This window comes from Manis javanica, chromosome 1 (genome assembly GCF_040802235.1).
Source record: "Manis javanica isolate MJ-LG chromosome 1, MJ_LKY, whole genome shotgun sequence".
Lineage (NCBI taxonomy): Eukaryota > Metazoa > Chordata > Mammalia > Pholidota > Manidae > Manis > Manis javanica.
The window spans coordinates 2022342-2043608 of NC_133156.1; the positions used below are offsets into that span (position 1 = coordinate 2022342).

At 42.4% G+C, this 21267-nt stretch overlaps 1 pseudogene; it reads left to right on the forward strand.

The window, feature by feature from the left end:
- The window catches only part of LOC140847826 (relaxin receptor 2-like), a 43897-nt pseudogene extending 29066 nt beyond the window's left edge, over positions 1-14831 (forward strand).
- The last annotated feature ends 6436 nt before the right edge of the window (positions 14832-21267 follow it).

A 21267-nucleotide genomic window follows, 5' to 3' on the forward strand; every position in this document is an offset into this window, starting at 1 on the left:
CCCTCTGTGAAAGACCTAAGTCCTAGTTGTTTGTAACTCCCACATATCAGCAGCTCCAAAAAACAGGATCTTTTCTTTGACTCTTAGGCAACTTCACATCTGTTTCACTCTTAACATCTTCTCTGACTCAGAGGGATATTTTGGACCCCTAAAGATCCCTGATTTCTTCTGGGTCTTAAGACATCTCTTTTCCACATTCTGTAGAAATACTTCCCTATGATTCTTTCCAGATTGGACAGTCCTATTATATTCAGTTCTAAATTCTCAGTTTCCTGTGAAAAATAGTACCATATTAAAATAAGTTAAAAATGTGTCGAATTTATTCATTCAAGGTTATCTGGGCAGATACTGTGTGGCCAATACTATCTTAGTTGGGAATGAGAAATAAGTTGAAGATGAAGGTCTTAACTTCAGAAAGCTTACAGTATAGTTGGATAAACAAGATATCATCATACATGAACCAAGTAGAAATCACAAAAACAATGGAGAAATCAAAGTGTACATAGGGGTACATAAAACAGAGGAAATAAATCAAAGTAAATGTTGAAGCCAGTTTAGGAATGTGCTGGAGAAGGGCTGAGGGGTAAATTCCAGGCAGGAACTGGATGAGCAAAGTATCACATCTGAGAATGATGGAGAACCACACCCATTTGGCTAGTTGGGTAAACCAGTTTATCAGGTTGGGTAAAGTGGAGCATATTTTCTGTTATGTCAAATGGGATGATGATAATTATGAAGAGTAATAAGTATGGTCATTTATTTCCAATGTAATTGCCTCTTTCACTGTCACCCACAGGGACCTGTCTAGCAATATGATAATGGAGCTACCACCCCCACATTTTTTGGAAAACCTCATGCTTCTACAAAAATTGTAAGTTTTTCCTACTCTCATCAGATTGAAAATGGCAACATCTTGATCTTTGAAATAATAATGTTCTCATGCTTCTTTCTTCCTCCTTCTAATTCCTAAAGGAATCTGTCATCCAATCCTCTTTTATATCTCCATAAGAACCAGTTTGAAAACCTTGAACAACTCCAGTCTCTGTAAGTGAAATTTAATAGGATGTTGATTATCATTTGAGTGGATATACTTAGACCCAAATTTATGTTTAAGTGGGTGTATTTAATATACATGAAGGCTTCTGACTTGAGCCTGCATCCTCAGGGCAGTTGCAAATACTGTTGTTACCATAAAACATGTATTCAAAGACGTTACCATGGAGTATGTACTGAATCTTTTTTTTAACCATTCAAATTATGTGAAGACCCTTTCTGCTTTTGAAGCTAGATATAATTCCTTCCTGAAAACTGGTTCATATGCAAGAGTCTCATCTTAAAGTTTCCCAAAGAATTGAATTTTCAATAGTGTTGCTACCAAACAGTTGGAAAAGAACAAATTAAGATTCACCTGTGTTTTCCTTGTCCCTTTTGCTAAAACCGTCCACTTGATCTTGATCTACAGAGCATGCTTTTTACTCTTCTATCAGTAGAGAAAAAAACTATCCCACAAATAGGAACAGACAATTCATTTTGTGTAGTGTTTTAGAATTTCAAACATGTTTGGCTTCAGTGCCAAGAATTCTGCCATTCATCATACGAGCTTCATGATTCCTTTCCCACAAACAGCCCTTGTGAGCTGAAGCTTGCTTGTTTGTTCTGCACAGAAACATGTTGTTTCTACTACATGACCCAATCTCAGCCTAATGTCTGACTTCATTTCATCCCAAAGACCCATCTTTAACACCATACTTTTTTTATTCTTGATAAATCATTTTCTATTGGAAAATACTGCAAGATTTAGGTTCTCTCTCAAAGATATTAGGGAACATCTGCTGATGGAACAGACTGGGTTCCAGCTCTCAAGAAGTTAGAATACAAAAGCAAAAAATATAAATGACACATTGTTTTTAAATATGAAAACAGACCCCAGGACGCAGGCTGAGTGACTCTTCCCTGCACTCAGCACACACTGAATTCTGAGGCTGAGATGCCATGTCACCACATCAGGCCATTCTACAAGTTGGAGTAGCGATGACCTACTCCGCACTTAAACAATGTTTCTCCTTTCTTTATTGTCTCATTCCTTTTTTCCTAAAGACTCACACGTTGACTTCGCAGATATTTATTGGCCACCCACTTATTCATAGCACTCTTTGGCACCCAGGAGACAGTGGTCTCTGCAGTTTTGGAAATTATGAGCTTGTAATCACATAATCTCACCATCCATTGTAAAGCTAACAGTGGTGACAAGTCTAGGAGAAAGCTGGGGAACAGAAGAGAGAAGGGGGGGCATCCTTTCAAATGGACTGACCCTCTGATGATTCAGTGTATAAATTTCTCCCCCTAAATTTCATCCCTGACTGCCAAAGAACAGGGCAGTTCCTCTCTGAAGTACACAGTGGGCAAAGGAAAACTCAGAGCCATGCCAAGAAATCCTTATTTGGATTAGCCAAAAAGAAAGTAATTGAGAATCAAACATCTTTCCAAATAAACCCTAAAGGGGTAAGGCTCTGCCTTTTTAGATTTTTCTCTCTCCACCTGTGTTTGCTGAGAACATGGCAGGCTCCCTTAATTCATGCCGTCCTAGGGTCTTCAAAGCATCCATATTGGAAGAAGCTTCTGGATAAGTGAGGAGCATAGGGGTTCTCCTTACAGCCCTCTGAGAGCCACTGATGGGGCCTGCAGGAGTGAAAGGAATTACCCTTCACACTGTTGTCTTAAGAACAATTATCCTGAATTGAAGCTGCTCATACTGCTTCCCTGGTGTTCCCTCTAAGGACACATAGGCCTGTCATGAAATTATAATGTGATTAAATCCACATCCTCACAATACTTGCTTCAGTGATATTCTTTGGTTGGAAATATCAGCTTCTGTCTGAGACCCTAAATGCACATGGTTTATAAAATGAAACCATAAGGCCAATTTCATAATCACACAAATCACATCTGCCATGTTTAAATTAAAGGAACAAGTGCATTCTATTACAATGTCATTGTGCACAGTAAGGGACACATCAGCTTGGAACTACAGGGGGCATAAAGAGAAATGGCAATTTTCTAAGAGACTACCTGTAAAATTTTCAAATCCTGATATGAATTGGGGGGGAACATAGAGATTTTTAAACATGGCATTTCTGATATGAGACAGAATGTAATTGCTAAAAAGTTCAGCCCTAAAAACATGCAACCTATTGTGCATATTTTCCAGAGACCTGGAAGGGATAGAGATTCCAAATATACATACACAAATGTTTGAGACTATGAAGAATCTTTCTCACATGTATGTATGCATGAAAAAATGGAGAAGAAAGTATGATGCAATGTTACCTGTGTTTTTAGTGTAAACTGTCTAATGTATCACTGCAATGTGTTTTTATGCAAGAAAAGTCTTTTTATTGAGAACTTTTTAATTTTGTCACCTTTGGTCCCTGTTCAAATAGAGTTCAATATTGTGATGTGCTGACACGAATGACAGTTCTCTCTGGAAACACGCTGTTTATCCAATTGAGGCCCACTAAGAGATCAGGGTACCAGAGTGCCACATATTACATGAGATGAAGTCGCTGGCTAAATGGTATTCAGGAGGCCTGGAATCATTAATTCACCTCACATGAATGAGCAGTCGGCTGCTCTATGGTTTGAGTCCCTAGGAAGAAAGGTGCTATAATAAATTTCAGGTGTTACTGTTACTAAGTGCACTGCAAAATTGAGGTAATTAATCTTTATCATAGTTTTTGATAAGTCACTTTACTAGATTTGGCTAAAGTGCACTATGGAAGTTGTGTTAATATATGTGCTTATGACATGATCATTTCTTTATCAACTGCATAATCTATGTGTTCATAATCTCAAAAGTTAACCCTTGTTATCCACAACAATAGGGAGGATTCTGATCTAAGATTACAAGTTGGGTGCAGCCAGTGGATGAAATGGTTGGTGCCAAGGTGCTCTTTTGGGAGAACATTTTGTTTATATCTGTGCAGCAGGTGGATTGCTACAAGACAAGCATTTGATGTACACTACATGGTTTTCACCACACCTCTTTCTGTGGCACCAGAAGATAAATAGTTAAGGAAGGTGTCATGTCCTTGTTGCACTCAGAATGTGAGGTCGTTTTAAAATAGAGAAATGCAACCTCTTCAGAATTTGATGGAGAAGCTACTGCTTTAACATGTAAACTTGAGGATGAGGTCAAGAAGGACCAATGATTGGCAGAAAATGTGTCAGTTGGTTACACCTTCCAACCAGCGCCATAGCCACAGTGGGAGGAGAGGTTGTGTCTCTGAGAGATGCTGGCTGGCTCTCTCTGAACATAGTGGACACAGTGGAATCCTGAAAGAACCAGGAGGCTCCAGGGAAGAGGAAAGCAAAAGAATTATATGTCAAATGCATTTAACTGCACAAATGATATCAGGACTCTAGACAGGAAGTTACTTAAGGTCAGGGATTGTCTCCTGGTTCTCTACCTGACATGCCCAGAACCAAATTACCCATCATTCCTTTGTTCACCTAAGTATTTGCTGAGTACTAAGGACTTCCCAGGGGTCAGGCTCTGTGCTGGATCTGAGAACACGGGGCTGAACAGGAGACACGAGTGGCTGCCCCATGGAGTTGCCATTCAGAGTAAAGAAGTCAATGCTCAAAAAGTTCATAAATTCAGTGAGGAAAAGTAAAGCAAGACGAAGGGGTATCAGAGAGACGTGACATTTGAGCTGACCTGGAGGGAGGGAGAAGGCAGCCCTGCCCATATCTGGGGGAAGAACCTTCCAGGCAGAAGGAGCAGTCCAAGAGCTGCCCTGGGCAGGGGATGAGCCTGGCCTGCTTGAGAATTAGACGGTCAGCATGTCTGGATGGAGAGAGTGAGGAAGGGAGGCAGTGAGGCCTCAGGGGCCAGTCCCGCCAGGGCCAGATAAAGCTTTGTCTAACTTGCTGGTCCAGAAACTGAATGGGGAGATGACAGAAAAATAGATGGAAAGAAATGAACTTGAAAATATGGTGAAAAAAAATTCATAGAATGAGTTTTATGGGAGAAAATCCTAAACACAGATATTTGGGGACTATCAATAAACCAAATGACCTCCCAGTTCAAACACCTCAAGACTGCACACACCTACGTCATAAATACAGTGATCACACGTAAACCTACCTTTCCCTCTAGACATTATTTTAAGTCTTTCCAGGCCCTGATCAGAAATCTGTGTTTAAGGCCGCTGCTTCTCCTCCCAGCCCCAGTGAGACTGAATTTTCCTAGTGGCAGAGACCCTCCCTTCCTGCCCATGTCAGAGAAAAGGAGGCCTGGCTTAAGTGAGTCTATTTAAAACTAAGTGCAATGCAGGAATGCTCCTAATGAGTTACTCTGGGTCCCTTACACCCCGAACACAAGAGCCTGACTGTTGGTAAAGATGAATTTAGCAGTAGCAATCTCCTTTTTATAAAACCCTAGAGAAGAGTCCAATATGATGCGGGGGAAAATACAGGGTCCCAGACACTTTCAATCTCATGTCCTCCCCTGACTTGCCTCTGACAAGACACCAAATTCATTTGTCTTTTCAGTTCTTCATTTTTAAAACGAGAACATTACCCAGGGTAGAGTAGTATTGAATAAAGAGCTCTATAGTTACATTATCACTACTAAACAAATACAAACAGATCTAGTGAAGTCACACACCTAACAGAGCTCATGGGATTGCAGCTGCTCATTGTGTCATTGCATGTAAAGTGACTCTTTTTTTTCCCTTTCACTTTAGTTATTTTAAAAACTTTTGATACTGCTCCTATGCTCCCCATGTCCGAATATGTATGCCCTTGACTGACGGCATTTCTTCATTTGAGGACCTCTTGGCTTACAATATCCTCAGAATATTTGTCTGGGTTGTAGCTTTCATAACCTGCCTTGGAAATCTTTTTATCTTTGGCATGAGATCTATCATTAAAGCTGAAAATACGACTCACGCTATGTCCATCAAAATCCTTTGTTGTAAGTATGTTTTTTATCTTCTGTGAGCTGTGACTAGACATATATTGGCCTTCAGCAATGGCATTTAATGTGAATTATATATGCTGGGCAATTCATTTTTCTAAGTATGAAGGCACTGTTCCCTTGGGCCACTCTGTTCTATATTGCATAGGTTTGCAGTGATCGAGCACCTACTCCTAGCAGTTATGTCTTAGAAATGGGGTCACGAGGAACCAATGAGTCAAGGATGGATGCAGAGGACAGGTCATGGGTTATAAAACTAAGCTTTGTTTAACCTTCAATTATAATAGCACCAATGCTCCTCAAGCCCAGAAAATATTTCCCTTGATTAACTGTGTAATACGTATCTACTGTTTAAAAACTAACTCCCCTCACAAAATTACACCCCCGCCACCACCACTGTTCTTTTAAATGATCAAACAAAGATCCGAGGTGGTACTTTAAAAACATTACATTTACTTGAAGTCCGTTGCTTTCCAGGTAGAGTTGTAGGTGTTACTGACGTCTATTTAATACAGGATGAAAGATGTAGATCTAGGTGGGAGCACCAGAGATTCGGGGCAACCACACACTCTGTACTGGTCCCCCAACAGGTGCAGACTGCCTGATGGGCGTCTATCTGTTCTTCATTGGCTTTTCCCATATAAAATACCGCGGGCAGTATCAGAAGTACGCGCTGCTGTGGATGGAGAGCTTGCAGTGACGCCTCATGGGGTTCCTGGCCTTGCTGTCCACCAATGTCTCCGTGCTCTTGCTGACCTACTTGACTCTGGAGAAGTTCCTGGCCATTGTCTTTCCCTTCAGTAACCTTCGTCCTGGAAAACGGCAGACCTCCGGTCATCCTCTTGGGCATCTGGATCGTGGGGTTTTTAATAGCGGTGATTCCCTTTTGGAATGAGGATTATTTTGGAAACTTTTATGGAAAAAATGGAGTCTGTTTCCCCCTTTATTATGACCAAACAGAAGACGTCGGGAGCAAAGGATATTCTCTGGGCATTTTCCTAGGTAAATTACATTTTTTCATTTCCTGGACAAATGAATTGCAGTAGAAATAGCAGAAAGTTCAGCAAAGGCATGTTTGTCTATCTCAGAAAGTACACAAGACTGTGTGCGTTCCTAAAGAAAAGTTCTTGCTCCATATGTATGGAAATGTTTATTAAACTTCTTATTATAGAGATTCAGTAGGGGGAACAAAAACACTGTCTGGATCTCTGGCTGATCTTGCATTATCTCTAAGACCCTTTGCTTTTCACGTAGTGACTATGAGCTGAAGGAATTCTATTTTAGCGCCTTGTCCTGTAACCCTACCAAGTTATTCGAACTCATATTCTGTTTTACAACCTAGAATGAATTAGATAAATAATAATGATGAAATTATGGAAACTCACTAGCAGGAGATTATCTATATGAAACACCAAGAAGATTTATTATCTTGGTGAGTGTAGTTCTAAAGTCAGCAATGTAAGAGTGATCAAGGTTTTAATTTCTCCTAATTTTTTAGAAAAGAAGCCCCCACCTTCTCTGTAACAGATGAATGAGAAGATCAGGCATTTAATGTTAAAAAAACACATTTCTTATTTTCCAACAGGTATCTCTTCTGCTTCAAGTTAAGGCCATTCTCATGTCCTCTGTTTCTTAGCATTTCAATTCCCCTCAGCTAAGTGGTCAATATGCTTTATAACCCTTTCTTTTTCATCAAATATTTTACATCAAAATATGCCTGTCTTCTATTTCTTCCAGTCTCTACCTACTGCTATTACCTTCCTTAAAAACCTGACAATCTCAGCCTGGAATTATTACATCAGCTCTTATTGGTCTTTTCGCCTGTAGGGGGCCTTATTTTTCTTTATCTGCTCACCACTTGGGTGCCAAAAAGACTGGGTGCCTCTGCTCAGAGACCTTCTATGACTCCCTGCTACTGCAAGAACAAGTTTAAACTAATCAGAGAATGGTCCTAACCACTGTCCCCATCTCTTCTCCAGTGATTCCTTCCCCTCCCTCTCTGAAAAATACACTTTTTTGGTGCCATTTTGATAACACTCTTCAGATACCACCCTGTTTTGTAGTTATTTTTCAGAGATATGTTACACCAGGATATGGTAAGCTGTTCCCAGCATTGGTGCACGCCAGACACATTCACAGACACACACGTATGCTCCTTTACATTCACTGATTCAACAAGGATTTAATAAGCACTTACTATAGGCCACGCACTCCCTTGCGGACTGGAGATACAACAGATGGGCCCTCACAGACCTACAGCCAGAAAGGAGGATGAAGACAAGTCAACATCCTTCCGTCACAGGCTGACAAAACCACGAAGGAGGAGAGCAGGACATTCTAGGAGCCCCAAATCGCAGGGCCCAACAGGCTTCCCAACAGAAATGACTCCCAACTGAAGCCCAAAGGGTTAGGAGGCACTAGCCAGGTGACGTCCTTTCCAGGAAAAGACAGTGGATCTCAAGGCCCAAAGCCAAGGAACAGGCCGAGACGAAAGGCGAAAGAAACTGGGTGCAGCTGGAACTCAGTTAGGGGCAGGGAGGAGGCTAAGAGGGGATATGCTCCAGACAAAGACCTACAGCATGCAAACACACATGTGCACACACACGTGCACTCATGCGCCCCCCTCCCCCGCGCACACACACATCATCATCTCTATACCCATGGCTCACCTGGATGATGACTCCTGGAGCCCTTTTTTCTGCCTGAAGAACATAAGAAAACACAGTTTTAAATTATTTATTTGAGAATAGAATTAGATTTAGAGGAAAGCTGCGAGGAGAGTAGTTTCCACACGCCCCGCCCCCAGGCTCCTTGGTTGTTAGCTTCTTATGGACCTGTGGGGTTTTCAGAACATACACTTTTGAGCCTTTCTGTAAGTCTGTTTTCACAATTTGTCCCAGAGGGTTCTCCTTAACAGTTGTTTTTATTTATTAATTAAACTTCCTGACAGGAGGCCCAAGATACACCAATTTTATAAACTTCTATAGTGTGACTTTACTATGAGATTCTGTGGAATATGAAGGTTTTGGATAAAAACAGCAGACCACCGTGAATCTATAGAATTTTCCCTTAGAGTTTGCCCATCTTCCACAGAGTCTAGATTCAGATGAACATTTTTTTAAAACAACTTTGAAAGTATGTTCCAGTATTATGCTCACAATGAAGAATTATATGATCGCTCCTGGGATTTTTTATTGTAGTAGGAATACAACAAAGTGACTTAGAAGTCAGCATAATAGGATGGTGATGTTAAGTGAGAGTCTTCTGAACGTATCTGACCCTGAAGAAGTCATATAGTTAAATTTAAAAGTTTTTTTTCTTGTGTCTTTTTTTCTAAAACATGTCTAACAGGTTATGATAGTTTAAGGTACAGTAAGCAATCTGAAGAAAAACAATAATGTATTTTTGTTTTATGTAGTACTTTCATTTAAGACCAAAAAACAGTAATACTGTTCCTGGGGCTATTATCTTCTTGATATTCCAAGATCATCTTATTCATATTTGTAAGATAAAGGAATGGGGTCATATTTATTTTATTTACATATATATATATATATATATATGATTACAGTAATCCCTTAAGGTTTGAATTTGCAGAGAGCTAAAAACAAAAATAGCTTTTCCCTGTTTCAAAAAAGTTAAAATTTACCTCATGATACATACCTAGCTCTGAATCTTGGAGTTCTATAATTCTTTATAAAACGTTTTTGTATTTGAGGTATCTTTTTGATCTGGCAAGCTCAATTCCTTTTGCTTTTCCCAGCACAGAGCCCTGGATTTAGGGTTTTAGCTGATTAACACTGGGCTTATACAAAAGAATGCTCCTTAGAAATACAGCATAAGAGGCACCATATTGAACACCTAAGTAATACAATGTTTTTCCTGTTGATTTATGCACCTGAAATGTTAAAAGGTGTGAACTTTTCCCAACAGGTGTGAACTTGCTGGCTTTTCTCATCATCATCTTTTCCTATACTATCATGTTCGGTTCCATTCAAAAAACTGCCTTGCAAACTTCGGATGTGAAGAATCACATTGGAAGAGAGGTGGCCGTTGCAAATCGCTTCTTTTTTATAGTGTTCTCTGATGCCATCTGCTGGATTCCTGTGTTTGTCATTAAAATTCTTTCCCTTTTCCAGGTGGAAATACCAGGTCAGTCCCTTCGGTTATTCCGCAGTACATTGTGCCTTCTTATGCTCTTTGTTTGGCAAGGTCAAAATACAATGACTTATGTATAGTAAATGCTCCATAAATACGTACAACTTCAGTACAACCAGTTATTTCCCTCAATGCTTTATAATCAGTATTCTAAGATACCAACTGGGTAGGAGTGCAATTCAGACAAGAATAACAAAAAACAGGAGCTAGAAAAACATTAACTCTTAGTGTCTTGCTCCTACCTGAGACATATAATGGTTCTTGACCAACTGTACACATAAAATATCAAAATGAACATGCGCAGGTTCCACCCTGAGCTTCTTAGTTTAACCTATAGGGACAAAGGGATATACATGGGTGTTGTGGAAAACTTGCCTAGGTGACCCTGAGGCACACATACACCTCTGGTTAAGAACCACCAGTCTGTGTCTGACCCAGCCCTGTGGTTGTCACACTGGGCTCCACTCTGTGGAGTGCTAGATGTTTGCAAACCCTCACACTAGTTAGAAATTTATCAGGTCGCCCTTTCTGGGACCTGGAAGTCATAGCCATCTAGGGGCCACCCAGAGCTCTCGGCTGCCTTCCTGTGAACCAGAGTTTGTGATCATCTTCAACTCATCGTTTCAGGCTATCGCAAATCTCCTTGGAGAGTTCAACCAGAGCAGAAATTGTGCTTATTTGTCTTGGTACCCTGGCATCAAGCATGTGGTTGACATGTCGGAAGCTCTTATAAAAGAATGATGAATTTACAAGTAACAGCTGTCACAATTTATGCCCCTCTGGCTTGTACACAAAGTCATGGGAGGCCTTGTCAAATGCCTCACTGCAAAATGACACACAGCATCCCCTTAACCTGTCAGCTTAGTCTCATAACAAGGCAGAGATGGACCTAGAGCCATGGAAGATGTAGAAGTGGAGATCCAGGAGGTTGATAAGGGTTAGCTACTCCAAAGCCCTTCCTGGGTGGTGGGAGCAGAAGCCATGAGAATGTGTGTGAGATCCCTGATCCCTGAAGAGAAGAGTTAATTAAGTGCTCATGTCCCAGATGAGGAACCTAATGGACAGTCTCAAGTCAACTGCAGCTTCCTGGACATCTCAACTTCTACATCCTACCCTGCAAATTCAACAGGACCAAGATGTCCTTTGGCCTCCATTCCTCATGGAGTGAAGTCCAAATGCTGGGATTGGCACTAAAATATTTCTCACTTCCCACCTGACCCTCATTAATTCTGTGATCCAGGCCCATTAGAATTATTGGCCTTTTAAAAAATCTGCCTTTCCTTGATGTTCTACCTTTGCCGAAGCTGTTGCCTCCATCTGGATTGTACTTTCAACCAGTAAATAGCCTCCTAAACACCCCTTCTCATCCCTCAAGGTTCACCCCAAATACTCCCCCTTCCGGACCTCTCTCCACCCCTCTCCCATTCAATCCAGTTGCTTAAATGTCAGCTATATCCTGTTTGCATTTTACTTACTAGCTTCATTTGAACTGCCTCAGATCAGTAGTACTTTCTAAGTGTATTCATTGCCCCCTTCAGATTATAAGCTTCGGGAGAGGAGAGACCACGTCTGGTTTGTCTTTCCACATAATGTTATTGAATATATGCTTTTTCAGGTAAAGATGCTGAGTTGGTCCGAGAGTGGTAGATGGGGCTGGTGGGGTGTCATCCTCCCTGGCTCCTCTTTCTACACCTTTCAGTGCCCTTCTCCACCACAGAGCTGGCTGTGGAAGAGGCAGCCCGTGTGGTGGGAGAAGGACCGGGGGAGGCAGGAGTCCTGGGTTCCTGTCCTGACCTTGCCACTGAGGGAACTTAGGACCTCACCTCATCTCACCCAGGCTGTTCCCAGATGGTCTCTCAGATGCCTCCCAGTTTTAATGTTCTTTGAATCTGTTAACTCCTTAAGGGTTTCTCTCCTTGTGCTAGTCTGCTGGGGCTGTCATAACAAATACCGTAGACTTACACAGCAGAAATGCATTTCTTGCACCAGGATAAGGTGTTGGCAGATTCCTGTGGGGGCCTCTCTCCTTGGCTTCTCCTCAGTGTAGCCACCTTCTCACGGGGTCCTCATGGGGTCCCCTCTCTGGTGCACATACTCAGTGTCTCTGTGTGTATCCAAGACTTCCATTCTTATAAGGACACCCATCAGATTGGAAGAAGGCCCTTCCTAATGGACTCAACCTAAAATTTTGAAGGCCCAATCTCCAAATATAATCACACTCTGAGGTTCTGGGAGGGCAGGATTTCAACATATGAACTTGGGGGAATGCTATTCAGCCCACAACATTCTCTGATTTAGAATCAGGAGATGATAGGTGATCAAGGGTATCTGATGGCAGCAAGAGCAGTCATCATCCTCTGGGAGACTAAGACATTTCAGATCATGGTGGGGAACTGGAATCAGAAAAAATGTCTTGTGAAAACATTATCAGACCACACTGCCGTTCTCTATGTTTATAGTGTGTACTTTGAGGTTTGTCTTGAACAGCTCAGTGCACCTAGAAATCTTCTTCACATCTGGCTAAGCCCCTTCTTCCTTGCCTGGCTTCCCACGGTGTTGCCAGAAATGCACCCACTGTCCTAAGCCCATTCTGGTCTCCACCAAGAACTCTGGTGGAGGCTTCTTGTCACCGACAGCAGTGGGGTCAGACCAAAAAGATAAGCCAGCATTAGCCCTGCAATCTCAGGGGAGTCCTGAGAGTGTCCCCATGACACTGAGTGGGAAGTCTCTTTCCTGAGCCAGTTCCTTGGTGGACCCAACAGGCAAAAAGCAACTTACCCTGTTTTTTTTCAGTCATGAACTGTGCCTAGTTTCTCCTTTTTTAAAAATTAAAGTCAAATAATATACTAATATGAAACTTTAATAAGTCTAAGATATGCCAAATATAGATCTTTTTCTTCCCTATTCTTTCCAGTTAAAAATAAATAAATAGGGACAATAAAGAGAAGATGGGTTGGGAAGAAAGGGGGGTAGACATAGAGAAAGGAGACTGGGGACAGGTCAGGTGAGCAGTCAGAGAAGAATCAGAAAAAAGGAGAAAACCAGAAAGGTTGGAAGGAAGGAAGAGGGCAAAGAGGAACAAGTCACGGGGTTTGCAGGGTAAGAAAATTACAGGGGGGATGACAGAGAGTGAGAGGCATAGTACCTCTGGTCTCACCATCCAGCTTCTATCTGGAGCTCTTTGAAAAGGGGGAGGAGGCCTCCTACTGGGGGTGGAGTGGAGAATCAGCCTCAGGCACTGATGCTGAAAAGGGATGTCAGCAGAGCTGACACTGGCCCAGGCCCCTGACGTCCATCCAGTAAGTTCCCAGTAAGTTACGGGGGCCCCCTTTCACACAGAAGGCAGGGGAGGTCTAGGGAGCTGAGACAGTTTGCCCACAGTGACATAGCTAAGAGGCGTCTTAGCTGCACGTAACAGGGAAATCCACTTCCTCCGAACCAAGCAAATGATGTATTCGGAAGGTACAGCATCATCCCAGATTTTATCCTCACAAAGAACATTTTGTGGCATCTTTCCCTTAATATTCTTTTAGCATTTGTGAGGCTCTACATAAAAGGACTTCCTTAAGTTTGGAGATGCCTTCCTTTCTGCCCTTCAAACTGTCAGAGTCCTGTCTGCTGAGAACCCCTGGAATATGAGGGGGGCAAGAAGGCCTTCAGGGCTGCAGTTAGGGTCAAGGTCAGATCTGACCCAGCTCCACAGTTTCCTGAACACTGTTCCACTGGTTAAGAATGATTCCCTCATTTTCTTATTTTTTATAAGGAAAGGCAATAATAACAAAAATACCACTACATACCAATTTATAGTTTGTGAAATGCATTCACACATTTCCTCTCCGTTGGCCTCACAACAACTCACGAAGTGGTTACTGACATTCAGAGATGTTAAATGGTAGGAACTTGAATTCATAGCTTCCATAAATATTCAATAAGGTGAGAGAAAACTTAAAGGAACTAGGCAGCCTTCTCGAAAATACCCCTGACTACACAAGGTCATGTGCATTTTGTGTCTCTTTAAAATGCCAACTTCTGCTTTTCATTCTCTGCTTCCTTCTCCAGGCACAATCACTTCCTGGGTGGTCGTTTTCTTCCTGCTGGTCAACAGTGCCTTGAACCCCATCCTCTACACACTCACAACCAGCTCTTCAAGGACAAGTTTTAACAGCTGCTGCACAAACATCAAAGGAAATCAATTTTCAAAACTAAAAACAAGAGTTTATCCACGTCCATTGTGTGGACAGATGATTCCTGTTCACTTAAACTTGGGGTTCTGAACAAAATAGCCCTTGGCGACAGTATGGGGAAACCAATTTCCTAATAATGGTTTTGTCTCACTGGACATTGGTGGGCTACCTATAAAAAAGTACAGCACTTGGACAATGACATCTACAAAGCCTTTCAGCTTTACCAACGGCCAAGCTTTCTGCAAGGAGGGCACAACCGAATGCCCGCTGGGACTGCATTCTGGCGGCAGCTTTACTACTTACAAGCTGTGCTGAGAACTGTACCTGAGGGTTCTTCTCACCCTGCATCCTTGAAATGCACTAGTGAATCAACTAACAGGAGGCTGTTGTGCAGCTGGTCTCTAGCTAGTCAGCACTACCAACCTACCAGGCCCGCATGTGGGCACTGCTTGCTCTGCTTTTAAACTGAGGTGCACTGTCCATAAAATAAAGACATTCATGACATGCAATTCCAGTGTGGCCGTAAGAACATGGCTTTCTTTACTTTTTCCATGTCAAATTAAATCAGCAGCTTACTGCTGAATTGCTAGCCCAGGATTTCTGAGCCAGGATTTCTCAAGTCCAGCCCTACGGAGGCGGGGGAGTAGCAACTTTGAAAGCAGAACATCATACAGGCTATGACACCTAGCATATGACCAGAGAGGTAGACGGACGAAGCCCAGTACCATTTGCCTTCTAGGCTTTTACTTAATGTCAGAAGAACAGATTCCAAACAGGATATTGCTTTGCAGGCCCAAGAGGAAAAGTGGACAAATTGTCAAGATTTACATTTAAACATTTTTATGAAAATATTAATAAGATCTATATTCTTAAGTAATTTTAAGTGTAACTGTCATTGCTGGAAAGTTCTGCCTTCAGAGAACACACAAATAAGAGGTGTTAAAGAGGATTTAAGAATAGTGGTTTGATTGGGACCATTTGCTTATTCTGGTAAATTCCCATTGTTGTTAACAAAAAGCCCAGTAAGTTTGGATTCGTTTTTTGAAAATGAGAAGTACTTGCGAAGGCCTCGCTATGGTTTATACTGGAAGTATATGTGAAAAAAATCAGGTAAATAAAATTATATTTTGCATTTGTCCATATATTACTTTCAGTTTAACAGACCGTGGATTTATTGACTATTAGCCACGTTTCTCCTGACAGACAGTATAGCTCGGAAACAGCTTCATTTAATAAGACACATCTTACCTTTTTCTTTCTCTCCCCTTTTACCAAAGCAAGAGGCGGTAGCCTCGCTTATTCACTGTGCGCTCCATTCCGAGTTCCTTTAATGAAACGAAATGTAAGCAACTGACCGAGAATACCAGGTCGTCTCGATTATTTGTTAATGGGACGACCTTTTATCCAGTAGCATCCAGGCAAGGAAGAATCTCAGTTTCTGCATCACAGCTGTTCTAGTCACTTACCTGTTGTTACTTAGTATTGACTAAAGCCATCACATATGGTCCTTCCTTTTAATCAAGTGAGATATTTCTTACATCAGTGAAATCTTTCCAGTAGGATTCTACAAATAATGTTCCTACACATCAGGTAGGCTGCCTTTTTCCTTATGGTTTTGAACTTTTCTCCATCTTGTATCTTCACTATGATTGGTTGCTTCCCAGCTTTTAGCTTAGTTCCAAACAATCAGTTGCTTTCTACATTCACTAACATTTTACTAAATGTCTTTTGCCAGTTCTTGATCACCATATTATTTATTTCCTAATACAGTTCCCAACATCAGGAGCATAAGTAAATAATAGACCCTGAGCCTAGGGTATTGCAATCTTAGCACGAATGTGAATCTCCCCATCTTGAGAAACGTCAAGCATAACCTATGAATCAAACGTGGGGGAACCGAGTCTGTGAGGTCCGTGCTCCTGCTGCTGAGATGAGGACATGAGGAAAATCAGAAGGTCAGGAGAGCCAAGGAAGGTGGGAGCACATTGCACAGAGAAATGGAAGCAACGTACTGGTCAGCAGCATGCCAACAAATGGTACGGAATTGAATTCTGACAGCTGTGTGATTAACAATCTCATTCTGTACTGCTGTGTAAGCAGAAAGCCATCAGGAGTATGTTTGATTTTAGCAAATAATAGTCTTTTACCTGGATCGAATGAGGTCTTTTTTATTAGGCCAGACTTGTTTTTTAAACCCAGTGCTTCTGTGTGGTTATGAAAATACCACCTCTGAATCATTTTCCACAACAATATAAACATCAATTAAACATTGCTCCAGAATTTAAGTGGCCATGGACTGTGCCATCTCTGAGTAGGAAATGATAAGGGTGAATTACCTGGTCTGTATTCCTTCTGTGTGTCTGTGTGTGATTGACATCTTGTCTTGAAAAAAAAAGATACCCGAAAAAATTGACGTGGCGCATCAGAGAAGTGTACAAAAAGAGGGTACATGGTTTGTCTGTGTTACACATGGCTAAGCTTATTCACATCATTTTGTTCCATTCCTAATGTTTATCTCCAATTAAAATTAAAATAGTTGATGTCCACTGCAGTTGCTGAACTAGCTTCTTGATGGCCCAGGGCTTTAAACGAGACACACATATCCGAGCTTCTGTAGACAGGCAGCAGTATCAGAGTCCCCCACCCCTACCTTGCCCCACACTTTTGCATCTCCATCTACCTGGTCTCCATAGCATCATGGACTCTCATCATGAGGCAAACCCACCCCCTCAACGTTTGTCTCTTCAGGCTGACTCGGGGGCCTGAAAAAGTCAGTATTTGGTAATTTGCTACAAATCCAGTCATGTAACATTTTCCAGAATTTATCTCACCCAAGGTGATTCTTCACTGTGCTTTCCATCCTCAAGTTCATAAGCAATGCAGAGATCCAGAGAAGGCACAAGATACAAATGAGAGATGGTAAAGTGTCACCAACGATATCCACACTATTGCTTTATAAATGCTCCAAGGGCATCTTAAGGAAATGCATCTTCCGGTGTATTTCTTTTTAGTTTTTGCAGTGTAGAGTAAGTGGGCATATATTCATATTAAATACATAGACTTAGATACTTTACTCAAGAAACAAAGTATTGAAGATAAGCATTTGTGTTTTCTTATTCTCTTACCCTGGTGAATAAGAAAAAGTGATTTCAAACATCTCTCTTTGTATATATCTGTTTATATATGTGGGTAAAATGACAGTATTTCCAGAATCTCTCATCTAACCTTAGTGCATCTCCACATTAATAGGTGTTTCCAAAGTGTGGAGAGAAGTAGCCCATCTACATATTAATAGGGGATTACAAGGGTGGGCGGAGCAATGGTATATCTGACCTGGAGAGGTTTAGTAGGGCCCTTTTTGCAGTGGGATAGTGAGACAGGGGCAAGCAGAAGTGGATGACTGCCTCAAGCAATAAACAAGTTTCTCTCACTTTATTTCTCCTTTTGATGATTTTGGCTTCAGAGGTAATTTGCCCCAGGCTGGGAACATGTTTTCCCCCCAGAGTTACAATATATTTACCTAATTTAATGTCAGCTGTCTATTATACTGTTTATGAAAAATGAAGATGAATATTTAATAATAATGTTTATTTCTGAACAAGGAAAATAAAGCTAAATCAGACTATTCTCCCTTTAAATATTTTTTCAGTAGGAGATCTCAGTCCTTGAGAAATTCTTCCTAAAGTCCCGATTGAAACCTATTCATTACTCAGTGTGCTTCATTAGCATAGTCTTCAGGACATACTTTCACATGACATGCACAGGAAAGAGAAACTACAAATGAAGAAATAGAAAATAATAAGGCCATGTGACAAAACTGCAGATTCAGAAATGGGGATCTGCTCTCTGAAAGCGCCTGGCCCCAGCCCTCGGTGACACCTCTTGCCTCTGGGACCTGAGCAAATTCCTAACTATTTTGAGTTATAGACTCCTAACTAGTTTGGATACAAGAAGAAATTATTTCTGGGCTGTCTGGGAACCAATAAAACTGTCACCTGTGTACTGATTTTCTGAACTCATGGTGCTAGGGTGTTTAGTTCAGTAATGGTTTTGTAATGGAAGCTATACACTTTCCTGTTACAGACAACATCCACTTAGGGTGAGGAAATGCAGGGTGAGATGTCAGTGGGTTGGGGTCATAGTTGCAGTTGTTCAGCCATCAACTGCTGTAAGACCTAGCCAAGCATCTTTCAATCTCCTCCATTCTCTGTACCCGAGTTCGTTAAGATCCTGTCACATAAACCAATGTCTTGTCCCATTTCTGGGAAGATCTATAACTTGGATTAAACCACTTCCTGACGATCTGTGTGAAGTAAAAATCCAAAAGTTCACATGAAGTTCAAGGATCATCCAATTCTCCGTTTTCCTGGGATGTCACACATTTCTCAGGCAGACTCAATGCACAGGAAATCCACGTCTCCAGGGGAGCATTACAGGGCCCTGTTCTATTTGGGAAAGAAAACTGAGGCATAGCTTCAAACAATGAAGCTTTTCTAAGACATGGCAGATCACAACAGCAGGGCAGTCGGCACAACTTAAAAGTTAAGTGACCTATTGCCAGCAAAATCTGGGAAGGCAGACAGCGTGGCAATCAACACGTGACCATTTTAACTGTAAATCTCAGACTCCTCTCTTCACGTGAGTGTATAAACAGGTCTCCTATCACCTACAATACCCCCTAAAACAGACACAGATGCACAGGGAAGTCGAGTGTGTATAACTGGGTATATTCCTGAGAAAAGTGTGATCCAGAGAAAGCAACAATGACATATCTAAATCCCTCATAGAACTAGGATAAAACATGTATTTCTGGACCCGGGATTGACCTTTGTTTCATCCTTGGCACCATCAGCCGTGAGCTCTTGTACCCTCCTCCCCTCCCTCTCTGTCAGCTCCTGCCCCTCAGCCCACAGTGCCCAGATGACTCGCATCTAACAAGACAGCCCCACCAGCCTACACCCTCCTTTAGCATCTGTCTGATGCTCACCGGCTCTTTATAACTGAACATTTGAAAGCATTTCATCAGTGCTTTGACCTCTCAATCCCTGAAAGCCTCCACCCCCACCACGCCCCTGAGGGTGTCCCCATTACTTGACCTTTCTGGAGGATTTATTCCTAATGACCACTTCCTCCTTTAAACTCTTTTCTTGGAATGGAGGGTGAAAGGAAAGGAGCGACACACAGCAGCAATTCACCGGAGAGTTCCGCTTTATTAGGGAAAGGTTCTGGGTTATATAGGAAGGGGCATGAATTGATTGAGGTGTCACTTCTACAGGGCTGGTGGCTGTTGGCTAGGTGCTGGGATTGGGAGGGAGGGCGAGAGGTGATTGGGCTTCAGGTGGTGCTGGTGGGAACCGAGGACCCCGAAGAGAAGCCAGAAGTTTGCCATCTTACTGGTGGGGGCCCTTCATTCCCCCCTTTTTCCTCTATGGGGTTGTGGACGTTGCTTTCTCTCTGCTTCCTGCTGAACAGGGGTAGAGAAGGGAGTGAGGGCTTGAGGATTGGGAAGAAAGGGTTAATAGGACCCCCCACAGTAAGGATGAGTAGATGTGGACTTCTTCAGGTTGGAAATCAATGAAGGTTCCCTGTAACTATAGGTCGAGGACTTGTTGATTCTAATGGTGGTGCCAGGAGGATACAGGTGCCAGAAGCCAGGCATCTGCAGCCATTGTTTCTAGGAACAGTTTCCAGCGGAGAGAGGGGTCCATCTCCGCGTGTGGTGAGGAGGTCACGTGAGGGTGAGGGATCTTCTGTGGCCAGAAGCTGGTAGTTCCTGAGTAAAAGCTGGTTGAAAGCTTGATTAGAGATTTTTCCGACTTGGGATTTGATTAACTTTATTATACAGGGTAAGAAGAGACAGGCAAGAAGAATGATTATTATGGGGCCTGCAATGGGCCAGAGCCAGGTGAGGAGGGGGTTTGTTAGTATTGAAGAGAATGGGTTGGAATTGGAAGCAGAGTGGAGGCTGGAGGCAAGGTCGGTGAGTTTGGTGATGTCAGTTTCTACAATGCTGGATTCGTTGATGTAATAGCAGCACTGTTCTTGCAGGAAGACGCAGGTGCCACCCTTCTCGGCTGTAAACAGATCTAAGGCCCGCCGGTTTTGAAGGGTGACTTTAGGTAGCGATGTGACCTGTCTTTGGAGAGAGGCTAGGGAATCAGCAGTGGATGTCAGGGCTCCCTAAAGTTTGGTGTTGAGATCTCTAACTGCCCATAGAGAGAGACCCAAGGCTTCTCCCAAAAACCCTGCCCCAATGGCTGAGGTGATCAAAGAGATATTGACCATGATGGGAAGGAAAGCAGCTCTTTTTGTGCGTGAGAGCAAGGGAGGTTGGAACTCAAGAAATTCTGCCATGCTGTAAAGTGTAAGCTGTGGGATTAGGGTGACGAGAATGCAGGGTGTATCGGAGTTGAGAGGCAGTGAGTTGAAAAGACTGCCATTACACCAAAAGAAGTGTCCTGGTTGCATAAAAGTCTTAGAGCCGGAGGTAGGGGTGTAGATAGAGAGGCAGTGAAGTGCGCTGGAGGGTGGTGGAGTCGGGCCTACACAGTGGTGGATGGTGAGATTATCTGCATATTCTGGTTCTCATAGGGGTATGTCTGCCAGGGGGCAGAGGGTTGTCGTTCTGCATGGAAGGAGTAGTTGGAAATATTAAGGGGCACGGCGGTCAGCAGTGGGCGCTGTAGTGATGCACACAAGAAACAATTGGTGGTGTTAAGGGTGTGGCTGAGAAAGATGGTGGTGTCCTGAATGAGCTGTAATGAAGAGTAGGAGAAATGGGAAGAGGGGAGGTGATAAGATGAAGAGGCGCAGTCAAGAGTTTGGATAAGGACTTTTTCGGAATGTCTGATATCTGATGCAACTTGAGAGATCTGGGAGTGAGAGGGAACATACTTTCGAGAGATATGAAGGGTACCGTGGGGGGTCGAGGACGCCCCATAGTAA